This window comes from Mirounga leonina, unplaced genomic scaffold (genome assembly GCF_011800145.1).
Source record: "Mirounga leonina isolate KUSES-001 unplaced genomic scaffold, KU_Mleo_1.0 Mir_195, whole genome shotgun sequence".
NCBI lineage: Eukaryota > Metazoa > Chordata > Mammalia > Carnivora > Phocidae > Mirounga > Mirounga leonina.
In genome coordinates, this window is record NW_023270490.1 from 2,848,934 (window position 1) to 2,866,147 (window position 17,214).

The window sequence follows — 17,214 nt, forward strand, 5'->3', positions numbered from 1 at the left end:
CAGATTGGCTGGATCGTGCACGAAATCAGAGGGGCACCCATCCTCGCTCCGGCTCTCTGAGTCCTTGGAGAGAAGAATAAAAATAATTGCGTGCTTATTAAAAATTAGGAGCGTCCGTAGAAGTTTTGGAACGAGCGTATCTGGTAATGTGCCCCAACATTTACTTTTGTAAGGGTGATATCCGCGCAAGCCGGGGTTGGAAGGTCTTTTCAGTGGAATCGTTTGGCGCAATTTTCACATCTACCCAAAAAACCGAGATGTGACACATGTCTCCTTCCATCTTATTTTTGATTGAAATGTTTAAATGGAATTTCGAGATGCCTGAAGAATAGTGAAAATGGTGGTTTATTCAACCTTCCCAATCCATCTCACCTCTTAAAATGGCCTTGGAATTTCCAAAATTTCAGATTATCCTCTCACCATGATTTATTTCCTTTAAATGCTAAATAATAGCCCCAGGGTTCATATTCACAAGGATTGGTTTGTTGTTCCAATGCGACCGTGGTTTTTGGTTTGGGGGCTTATTTTTACTCTAAAATGACTGGATACTAAATACAGAAAAGGCAGATTAAAGGCCAGTATAGTCAAAGATAGTGTCAAAACAGCAAGCAATTGCATTTTTTCCTCCACAAGCCATAAATGTCTGATAACATCGTATTTTATTGCTGAGACAGTGCTCTTGTATCTCCCATGGAATAGCAGTGAGTACTGTCAGAGTGACTGCGTGTCACTAAACTAATCACTATTGGAATTTTTTGCAATACGGACTTCATTATGGAAAGGGGGTATAGTTCAAAGTGATTGCATCATCCTGACATGGGGATACCTGGCATTTTCTAAAATTGTGTGTGTGTGATATTACATGTATCGATACATCGATACAGTAAATCTCTATATTTAATTCCACTAACTGCCTTGCCTAATGTAAATGCTCAATAAATGTTGACTAAATGATGAAATTTTCAGCCTTCTGAGTCTTTGGTGTTTCCGTGATGCCTCTGGGCCTGCCTCTTTATTTGGCATTTACTTCATTGTAAGAGAACTGTAAACCATCCACATTTGTGCCTTGCATTTTCTCGATTAGTTATATATCAAGTTCCCAGCTTGTAAGAGTTTCTTGTGAGCTCATCAGAAATGCAAGCAAAATAGAATGCTGGGCTCATAAATACATTCACCTGGGTGTTTGGACATCCCAAGGCAGAAAATAAATCAGCTTGATCATCTTTTTGATATTCATGGCCATCAATAAAAGCTTACTGAAAGAAGGTTAACCTCCAGTTTTGAGCCTCTGTTTGAAAATGTTTTGCATTGTTTTATGTAAGTCCCCTAAAGCAAAAAAGATAGAATTACAGTCAATGGCCAAAGTTGGGAAGGTAAGGATTTGGTTTAATAATACATGGAAGCTGTTTAGAATTCTCATCCTGAGTAAAAAAGCCAATTAACACCTGCCTTGCTGACTAATTTACTTATATTCCCAACACCTTTTCTGTTTAACGTGGCTTAGCAGATGTAATTGACAAATCTAAATGAATGTACAGTAAGTTTACAACTCAAGACATCTCAGTGGTTTAACGACAAGCTCATTAAAGATACAGTTTCTTATATTTATTTATTTTAGTTGATAGTTTCATCATTTCTACTTAGAACAAGGTCAGAAAACTGCCACTTGCATCTCCAAGTGATGATGATAGTAATTATTGTTTGAGCCCCTGTTATTGGCGCAGAAGACTCGCTCAATGCACACTCCCTTGTTTAATCTTCCCAGGGAAACTGAGGCTCAGAGATGTGAAGTGGCTTAGTTAGGAAGTGGCTGAGCCGGTGGTTGATCCCTAAACCTGGCTCTAAAATTCTTATTGTATCCCCGAACCTCTCATGCAGCTGAAGCTGAATGTAGACAAGAAAACAAGAACAAGAAAAAATGGGGGCAAAAGAAAACATAGGCTTAAGTAAGCCTGTCCTGGAAAATCCAGGTTCTGTAGAAGTAAATTCTACAGGTAAAATCCAGGAGAAGTTCTCCAATGGAAACCTTCCGTGAACGTCATATCAAGAAAAGAAGGCTGTCCTACACATTTTGAACCTACCTCCAGCCAGCAGCCTTGACCAGGGGGTGAAGACCCTAGAGCAGAACAGGTGAATGGCGAATAGAGAGCTACATGCAATACCGTAATCAAAGGCATTTTTAAAAATTATTTTAATATTCCTTGAACAACCCAAAGACCTAGGTGGAACCAGAAAGAAAAAAAAAAAGGATCAAAGTAAAAGATAATATTAAGCTTTTTAATGCCTTCTGTTAGGTGACTCGGTTTATATAATCCAATCATTCTCACTCTTTGCCCCAGGCAGAAATTGTTGGGAAATTCATTTCTTGTTCTATCTTTCAGGCAAGCGGTCTATGAAAACTGAGGCTTTACTGTCAATGAGGATATTTGGGCTACATAAGCCTATTTCATCCTCATTAAAATCCTTTTTTTATTCCTGTTTCATGATGGGAAAACCAAGCTCGGAGCTCCTGTCAGCACCTTGCAGGTACTCACAAATTCACGCTCAGTGTTTGAACTCCGTAACTTTCCAGTTAAACGGCATAGGGCCCCCTGGAGCTCAGAGCTTCTACCCCTTTCGGCAAAAATCCCACCTCTGCGTCACCGGGCCCTTCCCTCCTAGGTTTCCAGTCTCCGGTTCAGATTTCCCTGCCTAACAGGCACCTTTCCTCGTCCAAACCGGGTCTCACCTCTTCGTCTCCTAGAAGCCAGTTCTTTCCTTTGATAGCATGGTTCAAAATTTATGATTATAGATGTAGTTGTATGTCCGTTTATTGCTTGTTTTTCCACAGTGCAGGCTGCACGAAAGCAGACGCCGTCACCACTGAGCCCCTCGCCCTTCGCCACAGCAATTGGAACACGGAAGTCGCAGTAAATAATAATGAATGAATCCATCCATGGCAAATGATTTTGCAGACCTGAATATAAAATAAAGTATTAAAAGCCAATTACCGGCGCCTGGGTGGCTCAGTTGGTTAAGCGACTGCCTTCAGCTCAGGTCATGATCCTGGAGTCCCAGGATCGAGTCCCACATCAGGCTCCCTGCTCAGCAGGGAGTCTGCTTCTCCCTCTGACCCTCCTCCGTCTCATGCTCTCTGTCTCTCATTCTCTGTCTCAAATAAATAAATAAAATCTTTAAAAAAAAAAAAAAGGCAATTACCGTTGGTGGGAATGTAAATTGGTGCGGCTGCTGGGGAAAACAGTATGGTAGTTCCTCAAAAAAAATCAAACATCGCGTTACCATACGGTAAAGCATTTCCACTTCTGGGTGTATGCCCCAAAGAACCAAAAACAGGGACATGAAGAGATATTTGTACACCGTGTTTGTAGCAGCATTATTCCCAAGAGCTAAAACGTGGAAGCAAGCCAAGAGTTCATCCACAGATGAACAGATAAACAAAATGTGGTGTCTACACACAAAGAAATATTATTCAGCATTAAAAGTGAAAGAAATTCTGGCATGTGCTACAACATGGATGAACCTTGGGAACATGATGCTAAAGGAAATAAGCTAGTCACAAAAAGACAAATCCCACTTGATTCTACTTACATGAGGTGCTTATAAGAGGGGGGAGGGGGAGCTGTTGTTTAATGGGTATGGAGTTTAGTTTTGCAAGATGGAAAGAGATCTAGAGATTGCACAGCAATGTGAATGTTCTTAATACCACTGAACGGTACGGTACACCTAAAGCCGGTTAAGATGGTTTTTAAAATTGTATTTTACCACAATTGGGGAAGATTGTATTTTACCGCAACTGGGGAAACAAGGCAGTTACAGACTGAGGGCTGCCCAATTGTATTAATTTATTAAAAGCTATCAAACTGTACACTTACAATGTGTGCATTTTATGATATGTAAAGCATACCTAAATGAAGCTGTTTTGGGGAAGGCAGTTTAGAAATTTGGTTATCCCTGTAACTGAAAGGGCCATAAATATGGGGGTGTTTTTCTTTTCCTATGTGGGATTCCCAGCATCACAAGCTTGAAAAGGCTAAAATGGTAAGGCTGGGGTCCATAAATCATGATCTGCCACTGCAAAGGTATGCCCCTTTGGGTCTCTAATTATTCATGCCAGGAAACGGCCACGTGGACCGACATGGTAACCATTGCTGCTTTAATTTGGGAAATGCGAGGTTTGGATTTGGGAAGTATAAAGAGTGGCCTTTTTCTCAGCATGGATCAACCTCTTGGAGGCTATGGACTTGCATCGATTTGATATCGGCCTGCCTCATGGAAGGTCTTATTTCTGGAAGGAAGTCTTCAAATTCTAGAGATTTAGAAATTGAGCTAAAATCGCTTAAGAAATCATGCTTGTAATTCACCAGGAGTGCTTTATTATGGGGCCAAATGTCCACTTTTCTGAGTGTCCTGGCTCGGAGCCCCTCTGTTAGGATGATTTATGGTTGCAAAGGCTGGCTAATTGCAATAATCACCACTTAACTGATGATTCTCCCCCTCCCTCATTTTGGTATCTCAACATGTTGCCATTTTATCAATCCCAAATTGGTATCGAACAATTTCCTGCCCTAATTAGTCTTCCTAGTTGCTGCTAATATATGGAAATCTACAAGTGTATACTCAAAAAAAAAAAAAAAGGAAAAGAAAAGAAAGAAAGTATTAATACTCCAGAGTTCGTTAAAGCAGAAATGAAATGTCCACAAGAATTTCTCCTGCTGGTTCTTCAGTTGAAGACTAGATGGACAAAGCATGAAAAAATTGATGTGAGGCGTACTTTTGTCCCTCAGCCACTTGACTAGCTCACTCTAGTCCAGGCATGCAGGTCTTGAGTCAATCTCAGGCACTCACGTGCTGTAGAGAATGTTGATTCTCTTAAGTCCACAGCAGAGGTTCTCAATGGGGGGTGATTCTGCTCCCTCCCCAACCAGGCGACATTTGGCAATGTCTGGAGCCGGTTTTTGGTTGTCACAACTCAAGAGGGCTACTGTTATCTGGATGGTAGAGGCCAGGGGTCCTACTAACAGCCTACAATGCCCAGGAGAGCTACCCCACAAAAACGAATTATCTGACCCAAAATGTCAATAGCACCGGAGTTGAAAAACCAGGACTATAGGCAATATGATTTCAAGACCATGTTAGCATCGACCTAATATGTTTTTTTTAATAGTAAGACATTGTCTAATAAAGCTTGAAATACTAAATCACAATCAAATCCTCTTATCTTTTCCAGGGGAGCCTTCTTAACCTCCCCCAACTAAATCAAACCCCTGCATTCTTGCCTTTTCCCTCAAAGATTGCACAACTGCAATCTTATATTCACTCATGGGATGATTTGAGTAATTTCTCTGCTTCCTCTGCAGATCAGAGAAGGATAACATTCTAGTGAATTTTCTTCTAATCTTTCTTCCATGAATATCATACCTTTAACGTAATTGAGATCAATTTGAAAATACAGACTGGCATTCTGTTTATTTCACTGAACCAGGGTGTCATAAGCCTTTCCCACCACATTAAAAAACAAACACATTGTAAATTTGTTTTATAATGTAATTTTTTTCACTCTGGAAACACACCTTTAATTTGCTTAGCCAGCCCCTATTATACATTTGAGTTGTGTGTCTTTATTATGGATACTATTTCAGTGGTCATCCTGTTCATAGAGCTCTGTTCAAATTTTATATTTCTTTCCTTTTCTTTTGTCCTGAGTTGTCCTGAAATGGATGTTGGTGTTTCACAAATTCACAACCCTTCAAGAGCATTTTCCAAATACTATCTTATTCCCTTTGTGGGCTCTTGTGCAAGACACGAGCCTCGGTAACATGAGTGATCAAGCTAAATGGGTAAGCCCATAAACATGCTTATCAGAACGCTCACATATTTCGTAACTGTACAGGAGAAACATATAGATTTTCAAAAACAAGTCGAAGGTTCAATTGATTGAACAATTTTTCAGCCAAAAATGCTTTCCTTTTCTTTTCCATTTTTTTTTTTTTTAGCAGTTCTGATATATTCTTTGTTTCAAACATTTCTGCATTGGCACCTGCAACCTTTTCCAAAGGTTCTCTTGCTTTTTTATCTACCAGACACAAATACTGCCTCCCCCTCCCCAAAAGTGCTTATTCTGAACTCTGTCTTAACAAAACAAAACACTGAGAAGTCGCTTCTGTAAATTTGCCATAAGCGTTCTTTATTATAACAGACCTTTAGAGAGTTAAAAGCCCAGCACGCAGGAAAGTTTACTGTCATAAATATCTATCCGTCTTTGCAATATAAATTATAATTGAAAATAAACTTGTCAGGGAACTCTCCCCAACACAAAAAGTGAGACAGTTGGAGCAAGGCAATTAAGAATGTTATTTGGCACAGAGAAAAGCAAAGGACAGTCATTGTTAAGATAACTGGTCTATAAACACCTAAATGGATTTTGGGAAGGGGAAGAAAGGATCATCTTTTGACCATGAAAGGGAATATAAAATGTTCTTTTCTTTGTTTTAATGTGTGGAGAGATTTTAACTTCTTTTTTTCTGGCTGAGGCTGTGAAATAAACAAATGGCTTTGGTCCCAGTCTGGCTGGGTCACAAAAGAACTGGGGGGTACAGGAATGGAGGCAGGGGGGAGGGGGAACGAAGCCCAGACAAGAGTAGAAGAAAGCAAAAGCTGAAGAAGAAAAATATGGGGGGGATGATGAGTGCAGGGGAATAAATCAAGACAGCAAAAGAGAAGGAATCATATTCCAAGGAAACAGAACAAGAGTTAAGCACAGGGAAGCACAAGAAAATTTTCACTCATTTCTCACCCTCCAGGTGATCTGAAGGTTAATGTCTGAAAAGCCACAACACGGACGAGCCCACGAAGACAGACCCCTGTGTGAGTCTTGCCCTTGCAATTTCTGTCCAGGCTGTCTCCATTTCTCTATGCCCTGTCTTCTTCCCCAGTAAATGGGGAGACTAATCTCTCTCCTTGTGGCATTGCCTTGAAAATTAGAAATGATTTTTGTCAAGTCTCTCGCATGTGACCGGTGTTCAGGAAACATCTATCCTTCCATACACATTTTTTTCAGGCTACAGCAGGAATATTTATCTAAGGATCCTCACCATATTAAGTTGACCCACCACATAAGTGAGAGTTTGGGGATCAGAATTATTTGATTTACTAAGTCATTCATTTGTTCGTTCATTCATTCAATGAGTAATTCTTTTGTCCACTATGTGCCAGGCCTTCAACCAGGTGCCAGGAATTTTAGAGATGAAAAATTCAAACAGTCACAGTCTAGAATGTGTGAAAGCTTAATGTCAGCGTCGTGGGCTCATGCAAAAATGGTGACGTATGGTACATGGACTCTGCCGAAAACGGGGCTGGGGTGGGATGAAGTCATGAAAGGCATAACTGAGGACACATCCCCTTCCAGACTAGACATGCCGTGACAGGGGCCGTGGTCATCACATTCACCATCGCATAAACAAATACCTTTAATATATGTCAAAAGCAAGTGGTACGAAAACAGTTAAAGCAAGGTAAAGGGATAGAGAACGTCAGTAGATGCTTCTTTGTAAGGTGATCAGGAAAGGACTCGCTGATAAGAAGACATGTGAGCAGAGACATGAAGGAGGTGAGCCATACAGATAACTATGGGAAGAGCATTCCAGGCAGAGGCAACAGACAGTGCAAAGGCCCTGAGGCAGGAACATGTTTGACGTGTTTGACGAACCTTAAAAAGGCCAGTGGAGCTGGAGTGGAGTAAGTGAGAGGTCATGGGGGTGGAGCTGGATGGCTTTAGTGATCTAGGTTTTTTAGGGGTCTTTTTCTAATAAAAAAAAATTGTGGTGAAATAGACATAACATGAAATTCAACATCTTAATCCTTTTTAATTGTATGGTTTAGTGGCACTGAGAACACTCACATTATTGAGCAATCTCCAAAACTGTTTCTATCGCATGTAACTAAAACTCCACCAAACTCCATTCCTATTAAACAATAACTCTCCATGTGCCCCTTCCCCACCCCCCCCAACTGCACAGGGTTCCAATTTCTCTGCCTCCTCACCAACACTTGTTATTTTGTGGGGTATTTTGTTTTGTTTTATTTTATTTTATTATTTTATTTTATCTCTGTAGTCAACAGGGGCTCAAACTCACAGCCCCGAGATCAGAAGTCACATGCTCCTTCGATTGAGCCGGACAGGTGCCCCTGTTTTGTGTTGTTGTTTTGTTTTTTTTTTATATACAGTAACCATCCAATGGATGTGAAATAGTATCCCATTATGGTTCTGATTTGCAGTTCCCTAATTATTAGTGACGCTGAGCATCTTTTTCTAGGTTTCAAATATATGCATATTTCTGCCCAACAAAAGCTGCTGTTTCTCCATTTATTTTAAGTGTCATCCCACAGTGGCACTTTACCAGGCAGATACCCAAACAACCACGAGGACACGTCAAAGATGTTAAGTATAACTCAAAAGCAGTGACTAGTAGAATGCTTAAGTCTTAATTGTTGTGCACCAAAGGCATCTAAGAGTTGAAATATTTACTAGGCTTCATCCTAATGTCTTAATGCTAAGACAAGAGCAGTAAAACACCACCCTCCTTTCTTTTTTCTTTTTTTTTTTTTTGAGATGAGAAGCTGTTGGCGGGTTCGAGCAGAGGAATCACACATTGTCCTTAGGCTTTAGGAGTAGTCTGACTGCCATGGTAGACTGTGGCATGCAGGGGCGGGGGGCGGGGAGGCAGACGTGGGGAGGGCAGCGAGCACACTTCAGCATTAGTCCGGGAGGGACAGGATGGAGGCTTGGATCAAAGCAGAAGTGGTGATGGGGGGAAACGCTTGGACGGGGGTGATACATGGTGATTGTGTGGCTGATAGGGCTTGCTATGGGAAAGGGAGGTCAAGGAGGACGCCCGGGTTCTTGCCCTGAGCGCCTGGAAGGATGCGAGGGCTGTGTGCACACCCAGGCATGGCTGGGGGACAAGCTGATTTCCTGGTGGGGGCAGAAGCGTTGCCTGGAATGAGAGACCTACTTATTTGGGACTTGCGTTTGAGATGCCAATTGGACGTTCAAGTGGAAACGTCCTATCGGGAGGAGGCTAGACCAGTCTGGAGTTCAGGGGTGAAGCTCCGGAGTCTGGTGACAGGAGCAGGAGATGGTATTTAAAGCCTCAGGACTGGCTGGCTCTTCTAGCCAGGAGGGGAGATAAGCAGAAATGAGTGCAAAGATGAGGCCCGAAGAGCTCCAGACCCGAGCGGAAGTCGAGGAGGCACCTACCAAGGTGACCTCAGAAGGAGCAGCCAGTGAATCAGAGGGACGAAGAAAGAGCCGCCCGGAAGCTGAGAGAGGAACGTGCTTCGTAAGGGAGGGGCTGATCCCCTGTCTGTGTCAAGGCAGACAAGCACTGGGCTGACCGTTGACTTGGGCCACGTAGAGGCTGCCGGTCATCAGGAGACTCTCCAGGGGAGCCATAGGGCAAAAGCGGATTAGACAGGGTTGAGGAGGATGGGAGGAGTGGTGAGGAGGGGTGAACACTCTTCGGAAGGTGTTTCATGGTGAGTGGGGGGAAGGGGACAGAGTGGGGCGGGAAGGAGAGCCGCAGGGGGGGTTTAAGTTCAAGGGAGCTACCATAGCAGGTGTTGGAGGATGACAGGAAGGATCCAAGGGAAGGGGGGTTGTTGATAATGCGGGAGAGAAAAGGAACAACTATGGAGCCATGATCCTAAGAAGGTGGGAGCACATGGGGTGCTGGCCCATCACACGGCACCATACACTTCATCCATAACAGCGTGGAAGGAAAATATTTGGGTGCACATCGAGGAAAGTAGGTTGATTTAGCTTGGGAGCACGTGGAAGTCCTCCACTCATTGAGTCTATCAGGTCACTGAAGTTAGAAATAAGAGCAAGGAAGGGGAGAGGTTGTTGAGAAAGGAAGGGGTGAAACTGTCTTCCAGGAGAGAGGGAGCATGAGTGGAAGAGGGAAATGCAGGAGGGTTGCTGGGCCCATGTGGGTGGTGGTATATTTAAAGACAAGTTCTTGGGGTTCACTGTTTCTTCCCCGATTCTTTGGGTGTTCCCATGAAGATGCAGAATGGGCTAAGAGTCAGATTTAACCTGGGCTGCGTTAAGCCAGCAGAGAAAGAAAAGAGCAAGGGCATCGAGGGTGAGCGTCAGGGAGTGTAAGGACGGACTATAGTACCCATACCTAGCAGGACAGGAAGGGGTGAAGGGTAAAATGTGACAGAGTCAGTAAATGTGGAGGTTATAGGAAGGTCATGGAACTGATGGGCTTGGGGTGCCAAAGGGACTGAGCTAGAAAGATATTGGGACACGTTTGAAGGGAGAGATGTTTGAGATTGAGGTGTTGGAGGTGATGTCATTATTGGAGATGAGGAGAGTATGAGCACCGGAGTATGTGCAAAGCTCCCTAGGGGAAAGGCAGTCCCAGAACTGAGCACCCCAGCCATGAAAACGGCCCTCTTCATAGGTCTAGACAACACCAAGAATCATTATAGGTGAGCAAGATATTGAGTGACGTAACAAAATCTTTAAGAACTAAGGGGCAGGAGGTGCCTGGGTGGCTCAGTTGAGCATCTGACTCTCTCAAGGTCCTGAGATCGAGCCCCACGTTGGGCTCCATGCTCAGTGGGGAGTCTGCTTGGGATTCTTCCTCTCCCGCTGCCCCTCCCCCCGCTCTCCCTCTCTCTAAAATAAATAAGCAAATCTTAAAAAAAAAAAAAAAAGAACTGAGGGGCAGGATCTCAGGGGTCTGCAGAGGATGCAGTGGGGAGGGGGTGTGGATAGGAATGTCTGAATTCTAGGCCTCCAATGGGCTGAATGGTTTGAGGGAGAAAAAAAGGAATAATTGAGGGAATAAGCAAAGAGCTCACCTAAGCTAACTGCAGGGTGATGTACGGTGGTGTCAGAGGGAATCAGCCACCCGTTGCGAGGGCTGGAGGGGAAACCAAGAGGCAGTTAGAACTAAAAGATGTAGGGACATTCAGAGAAAAGGGTGAGCATAAGGGAGATTTTGCCATGAGGGACCAGAAGACCCTGGGGAAATGTTGGGGGGTCAGGGGTGGGGTGGAGATTGGGTCAGAGAAGTAATTGGATTCACGGACTTAGTTACTTGGGGCCAGGCATGGTTCCAACCACTGTGCATGTGTTTAATCATTTACTCTGGGCGGTAAGTACTCTTCTTATCATACTCATTTTCCAGGTGAGGACGTTAAGATGAGAAAGGTAAGTGACATGCCCAAGGTCTCACAGTCTTAGGCCAACATTCAGAACTAAGTGACTTCCCCAGGACCATCCCAGGGATCAAGCAAACCACAGCCTGAAGGCCAAATCCACCTGCCATTTATTTTTGCATGACCTGCAAGCTAAGAAGGGGCTTTACAGGTGAACATTCGCCGTCGATCTGATGACGAGAAACATTTACTTTGAACCCCAATCAAACAAAATGTTATCCTCCCAAAGAATTCCATTCTTCTCATGCATAGACCTGCACTGGAAAAAATTATAATCAATTATTATTATATTTTATATTTCATCAGTTGAAAATTTGTGAAAATCTGTTTTTTTTTGTCTTTCGTGTAAGAATCTATGTAATATCCTCAGTTTTGCCTCTTGGCCTGCAAAACCTAAAATATTTCACCTGGTCCTTTACAGGGAAAGTTTGCTGACCTCTGGACTGTATTCAAGTATCTCTCAGTAGAGGAAACGCTCAAGAAAGGACGGTGGTTAGTGCTGACCTCCTTATGATCACTGGAGCCTAATTCATAGGGCTTAAAAATAAGCTGGCTGTGAGTCCAGCCCTGTGGTGTCGCCCAAAAGGTATTAGATAAATGTTAGCTTTTTGTTTTTAAGATTTGATTTATTCATTTGAGAGAGAGAGAGCAGGGGAGAAGCCTTCAGGGAGAGGGACAAGCAGACTCCCTGCTGAGCACAGAGCCCATTACTACGGGGCTCAATCCCATAACCCCCAAATCACGACCTGAGTCGAAATCAAGAGTCAGATGCTCAACTAACTGAGCCACCCAGGCACCCGATAAATGTTAGCTTTTGAATGAATAAGTGGGTGGGAGGAGAGAGGAGGTAGGCATGGGGGTGGATGAAACTGACAGCATCTTTCACCATGACAGAGCACATGTCAAGAGGGGGAAAGTCAGAAACAGGGAATTTAGTTTCAGAAATGTTGTTGGAGGGGAGGGTTGATTTGTTCCGCGCAAACCCAGGCAGCGCTAATTGAATCTGAGCAAATCCACTGTTGTCCTCCGTATCTGACCCCTGATGGAAAATTCCATAGCTATGCAGAAAGCCCTCCCCATATACCTCTGGGATATTTTCACAGGGAGTGTGGTTGGGAGGTATGGGAGAAGATTCTGGAGGGCTGGTCTGGAGAACAGTTTATCAGGAAAGACCAGTACTTACTGGCTCCAACTAAAATGAAGGCGATGTCCTCAACTGTCCTCACAACTCTGAGAAATAGATATTAACACAGATATTATGTTCCCATTTTACAGATGCAGAAACCAAGGATGGGGATAACTGTGACCTGTCCCGTGGCACACCTTGGAAGCAGCAAATGCAGGCTTTGTGTCAGCTTGTCTGACTGCCAATCATCCATTTGCTTCCTCATACAACTCGCCAGGCCGGCAGTGTTCTAGACCCCACAATTCAGCAATGGAAGTCCTGCCTCGTGGAGCTCACCCAGTGGGGAAGACAGATAATAAACAAATAAACCATCCACAGATAAGTCCAGATTGTTCTGTGGGTCACGAAGGGCATAAACATGGTAAGATCATCAGAGAGTGACTCAAGGTGGAGGCCACCTGAGTTGGGATGTTCTTGGGTGACCCCTCTGAGCTGAGACCCGTAGAGCTGACGGAAGAATGTTCTCAAAAACAGGAAGGGCCCCAAGGCAGGAAGGAGCTTGAAGAGTTTGAAGATCAGAAATGAGGAAGGTCTAGAAGGTCAAACCGGGAGGAGATTGGTGAGACCCTGGCTCAGCCCTGGAGAAAGTCAGACTCTGGAATTAGGCAGTTTGGGGTCAGAGGCTGCACCATTTACCAGCTGGACAGTGGTCGGCACCTCTCTGAGCCTCAGTTTCTAGAACCGTGAAGTGGGAAGAACAGGGTTCCTGCTTCACAGGGATGTTGTGAGGGTTAAATGAGATTATGCGTCCTGCCGTGGGGCGGCAGGGATGGGGGGGATGAGGTGTGCTCATTCAGTGATGGCGCTGGTCTGCACATCACTCAACAGGATGGAGGGAAAAGTGGCCTTTCTTATTTGTACTCCTTTCTTCTATGTCATTTTTCTTCTTCCTATTTTTAGTGGGGGGAGGCAAGCTCTCACTGGTTATAGGAGAATAATCCATGTGGAAATGAATTGCTCAGTTGTTGGGAAAACATAGGGCCTGCCTTTTTTTTTTTTTTTTAATTGCAACATGGTAGCTGAGATTTTGAACACGTTCCCTGTGTAAATGAGACCCTACATGAAATCTAGCGCTTATGATCTTTGTGATCCATTAAGTAGATTCCCTGGGTGATTGAGTTATCTGACTCTGTATGCCAAATTTGGGGCATTTTTCTGGGGAGAAGGTTTATAGTTTTCTTTGCTTTCTCAGAGGAGCTTCGTGCTCACCTCCCACCGTCCTAAATCTAAACCCAGGATCAGGGTGTCTTAACCTTAGCACTATTGACATATTGGGGGTGGATAATGCTTTGCTGTGGGGCTGTCCTGTGCACTGTGGGATGTTTGGCAGCATCCCTGACCTCTACCCACTTGATGCCAGGAGTGACCTGCCTCCCTGCCGTGCCCCCCAAAGTCTGACAACCAAAAATGTCTCCAGATATTGCCACGTGTCCCCGAGATAGGAGGGCAAAATTGCTCCTGGGTGAGAATCCCTGCTCTTAGACCCCACAGTGCCCCTGGGGACACTGAGGCATGGAGGGTGTCAACAGCTACCAGTCCTGCATTCTTACGCACCCCATCCCTGTTGCCCTTGAGGGCTCCTCCCACCCCCATCCGCACCCCCAGCTTTCAACAAGACCTCTCTGAGCCACAGTCCTCAGCAGGGAGATTGTGACTCTGAAACGATTAATGCCCATGTTGTCCCAACCGAAAACTCTTCGGAGGATCAGTGGAGATCACAGGTATGTTACCACTCAGGAGATTCCTCCAGGAATCAGGACACACATCATCATCGCAAATACGAAATATTTTCACAAATATTATACAAATACTGGGGCGCCTGGGTGGCTCAGTCGGTTAAGCGACTGCCTTCAGCTCAGGTCATGATCCCAGGGTCCTGGGATCGAGCCCCGCATTGGGCTCCCTGCTCAGCGGGGAGCCTGCTTCTCCCTCTCCCACTCCCCCTGCTTGTGCTCGCTCTCTCTCTGTCAAATAAAAAAATAAAATCTTAAAAAAAAAAATTATACAAATACAAAATAGCATTTGATCCAGATTTTTGACTGAGCCACCACACACCATCCCTCTCCTTGGTGTGGGCATGTTAGATACACTGTGTCTCTCCCAATTCCCCTCCTAACACTGCAACATTGACACTTGTTCCCTGGCTATTTCCTGAGTACCTACTGTGTGCCGGGCGCTGAGAGTCACCGTGCCAGCCAGCAGGACACGGACACCCCGGTCACTTGTTGCTCTCGCTGACCCTGCTCTGTGTTTGTTTTTTTTTTTAAGATTTTTTTTTTTTTTTTATTTGAGAGAGAGAGAATGAGAGACAGAGAGCACGAGAGGGAAGAGGGTCAGAGGGAGAAGCAGACCCCCCGCTGAGCGGGGAGCCCGATGCGGGACTCGATCCCGGGACTCCGGGATCATGACCTGAGCCGAAGGCAGTCGCTTAACCGACTGAGCCACCCAGGCGCCCTGCTCTGTGGTTTTTATAGAAGATGTTTCACACTCGACATTGTATTATTTACCTATTTCTTTGTCACATCTGCTACCATGGCAGAAGCTGGGATTTGGGACGATTTCTTTCGCTTCTGAATCCCAGCCTTTACAGCAGGGTTTGGCTCATAGTAGGGAATCCCATGCAACTTTTCCAGAAGGTTGTTGGTCCTTAAAGGAGAAGTCTGGCATGGGGATAGAACACAGGGGGACACTGGTTTGTATAAGGTTTAGGACGTGCAGGAGCAGAGGATGGTTTGGGGAGAGAGCGTTCAGTAGGAAGGACCAGGTCCTTGGGTGCCTCCCCAAGGAGCTGGGGCAAAAGGGATGGTGCTTGGGGCTGTGATCACAAAGGAGGTCAAGCCCAGAGGGTGAATGATGTTAACCAAGGGGCTCTCCCCGGAAGGAAGGCAGGACTTGTCTACACTCCTCAGTATCTTGATGCTGCTCAGAGATTAAGTTAAGGGCTGGACAAAATGCCTATTGGATTGAGAGATAAGGCTGGGAGGCGGGGAGAGAGCTCTCAGTGACGCGTGTAAGGACTCCTTCCACAAAGGGTGGAGGCTGAAGTGGGGGCCTTGGAATAAGTGGGGCATGTGAGGAGAGGAAAGAGACAAGGCAGCAGGTGGGGGGCACGGGAGGGTGTTTTTTTTGTTTTGTTTTGTTTAAGATCTTATTGATTTATTTTAGAGAGAGAGCACGGGGGAAGGGCAGAGGGAGAGAGAATCTCAACTCCACACTGAGCGCAGAGCCGGACTCGGGGCTCGATCCACAACCCATGAAATCACGACCTGAGCGGAAATCAGGAGTCTGATGCTTAACCAACCGAGCCACCCAGGTGCCCCAAAGGAGGGTATTTTTTTAAAAGACGGGAGAGATTTGACATGCTGGAGGGGTGGATACCATTCTAAAGGCAAGCTTGAGTATTCAAGAGGGAGAGAGAACAGGAAGGTTCTGAGGTGGCAGGAGGGGCTGGGAGGCGTGGATCTTAGGGAGAAGGAGGACACCCTTCAACAGGAGGAAAGAAGCTACAGACATGGGCAAAGCCAGAGACCTTCTGAGGCAGGAAATCCCTCCCAGAGTGTCCTTGCTCTGCTCTGGTTCATCTACCCGGGCCTCTTCCCCACTCTGCTCCGCCACCTGCCCCTCTCATCTTTGTTCAGGCTCCTGCCTTTGCTTCACTTTTCCCTCTGCCCAGAGCACCCGCGGCAGAGCTCCACATGGCCCGGCCCCTCACTCCACTGGATCTCTGCACTCATGTCCCTTTTCTTCTCTTTTTAAAAGATTTTATCTATCTATCTATCTATCTATCTATCTATCTATCTATCTATCTATCATCTATCTATCTATCTATCTATCTATCATCTATCTACTTATTTATTTAGAGAGCATGAGCAGGGGGAGGAGCAGAGGGAGAGAGAGAATCTGGAGCCAACTCCCTGCTGAGCGTGGAGCCCAATGAGGGGCTCGATCCCATGACCATGAGATCACAACCTGAGCCAAAATCAAGAGTCAGGCACCTAACTGACTCAGTCACCTAGACTCCCCTCATGGCCCTTTTCCAGAGACCTTCCCTGACCAGCCCATGGGTAACAACATCCTCCCGCCTTCAAGGTCCTCATGATCATAGGCATCATGCCCTCATCCTGCTTGAGTTTCTTTGCATGGCACCATCCTGCACTGTATTAGGTGTTTTCCATTTATTTGTTCATTATCTGTCTGTCCTCATTAGAATTTAGGCTCCATGCCTTTGTCCAGTTTCCTCCTGGCTGTATTCCTACCTCGGGCAGACACTAGATGCTTGAGAATTGTTTGTGAGTGAATGAATGGATCCAGGAATAAAGCGGGTTTATATATTTGGGTGGGCAAGCTGGGGGTTTCCCCTTCTTCTTCTTCTTTTTTTTTTTTTTTAAAGATTTTATTTATTCATTTGACAGAGACAGACACAGCAAGAGAGGGAACACAAGCAGGGGGAGTGGGAGAGGGAGAAGCAGGCTTCCTGCCGAGCAGGGAGCCTGATGTGGGACTTGATCCCAGGACCCTGGGATCATGACCTGAGCTGAAGGCAGGCGCTTAATGACTGAGCAACCCAGGCACCCGGGGGTTTCCCCTTCTGATGGAGTCCCCTTCCTGTGTTCCTTGGAGTGCTGGGTGGGGTGGGGAAGAGGGGCTTCTCAGGTATTTGAGGACCTGTGGCACTAGGGACAGAGAAAGTGGAGAGTGGTCTGATTTGGGGTTGTGCTTCTGGGGTTAGGGTGAGGGGACTCGCGAGCCATCTTGACAAGAGTGTTGTTCATGAGGAGAGGTGAGAGCTAGCAATGGCT